This window comes from Pteropus alecto, unplaced genomic scaffold (genome assembly GCF_000325575.1).
Source record: "Pteropus alecto unplaced genomic scaffold, ASM32557v1 scaffold76, whole genome shotgun sequence".
Taxonomy (NCBI): Eukaryota; Metazoa; Chordata; class Mammalia; order Chiroptera; family Pteropodidae; genus Pteropus; species Pteropus alecto.
This window is the reverse complement of record NW_006443138.1, coordinates 12,485,314-12,487,410: the sequence shown is the minus strand read 5'-3', so window position 1 is coordinate 12,487,410 and position 2,097 is coordinate 12,485,314.

The following is a 2,097-nucleotide window of genomic DNA, read 5'->3' as shown; positions in this document are numbered from 1 at the left end:
ATTCCTTGTCCCCTCAGTTTATGCTGATATTTAATTGCATGTCATAATGTAGAAATAATGTAGAAACAGGGTGGGTGGAGCTTAGGCACATCCTTTCACATAATATGGGACAGCTTTCTAAATTCTCATTCCGAATATTGAATGGGGGGCTCCCCTGTGCCAGGCATTGTACTCGGCACTGGGTATACACAAGTGAAAAAGATGATGTAGCTCCTGTCCTCAGTAAGCTTCTAATCTGGTAGAGAGGAGTTTAAACTCTTAAGTGCAACAGTATTATTAGTGCTGAGATAGAAAGAATGAAAACAAATGAGGAAGTTGCTAGAATTAGGTCTAGGGGAGAAAAGCTGGAAAAAGCTCTTCCACTGTACCTGAGCATATGAGTTCTCTGCAGTAAAAGGCAACTGAATGTCTCTAGCTTCCAGAGAGAACTATAGAAAATGTTCAGGAAAATCCAAGACAGGAAAAGAAGGGCCTGGGACATCTTGATAGTGACTCAATCAAAGCACAGTTTGCAATAGGCCATTCCTTAACCACCTGGCATAGACTTTCAGATGCCAGATGGCAAATGCCAGAATGTAACTTCCTACCAGGTGCCACACGTGGGCACACCTACATACACATGATATATTGCCTTACACTATAAATATTTTTTCACTTTGTTTTTCATTCACCAGTCTCAGAAATAATCAAGGACTTGGGACTCTGACTCACCAGGGCCAAGGCCCTTTCTTCTCTACTCAGTTCTCCAAAGAAATTTGCTTGTCCTATATAAATAGGATTCCTGGAGATACGTTACAAAATCTCAAATTATCTGAGTTCAAGGGGCCAACGAGCTCCTTTCCTCACTGCCTCTCTGAAGGACGCCCCAGTCAGCTCTGCCCATCACAATGTGGGCATGTCACCCTCAGCAAAGACTATTACTACTTGTTTCTGGGGACCCTCCAAGGCTCCCAACATAGTGCCTCACAGGTAGCTCATCAGATGACTGATAATGATGATGATGATGATAATGATGATGATAATAACAAACACAGAAAGGCTCCCAAAATGACTGGAATGGTAAAATCCTAAGATTATGTCAGAAGTTAGAAGTTCTGTGAAATATCTGGTTGGTGGACGGGATAGTCTATTAAATATATTCTATGCATTTTATATTCCCATTTTCTCTTCACCACATTATCATAAGCAGTAGAGGGGTGACTGGCATGTGTGCTCTTTATTTGTGCTCCCAAAAAGAAGTACAGAGACTCCTGTTGGTGCCAAATAAGGCATTTTATCTGCTTAACAGAAATCACCATATGGAGCAGGTTCTACCTGAGGCCTGCCTGGGTGAAGTCCAAGTTATTGTGAGACCTTATGTCCAATTTATCTGAGGTTCTGATTTACCAAGTAATGTCCCAAGGTGCTGCCATGGATGTCAGGCCTGTTAGGAGAACCTGTTAGGCATGACAGCCCTAACTTGTGTTCAATTAACAGAGGGGGTGCCTTTGATCTCAATAGGAGGTCACAGTTCTGTTGCTTCCATCCCCTTCTGGATCTATAAAACTCATATTTGCTGCAAGACTATTTATTCGGATAATTAAGGGACAAAGGGCTTATTTGCTCTAAGAAAAGAACAAGCTCAGTAATTTATGGGAAGTTTTATTTGACTACTGGGTCAGTGGTTTAATTTTGCATATGTTCTCAAAAATGTAACTGGCAGTGTTTTATGCAAGGATCATCTTGTAAACTAAATGTGCTGGCAGAGGAACATCAGTTTGTAACACCCAAGACATTAGGGAAATTGGCAGCCATGGAAAACACCTGTAATGCTTTCAAAGCAGTTAGCCCTTCTGTCAGCCGATGACCTTCTGGGTAAATTTCAATATCAAGAGGGAGAAGTTGGAAGTAACAACAGCACATATCCCAGTGCTATTTTGTTGAAGGAAAATATTATCTGACTTAGCAATCAGTCTTTCATATCCCATGTACTCTCAAACAATGTTAAATTAAGGAAAAACCAATTAAATAGAGAAATTCTCGGGGCAGGAGGATGTGTGCATGGATTCACATGCTTTTTTTTCCAAGCAAACATGTGCTTATAGGAACTTTAGAGCC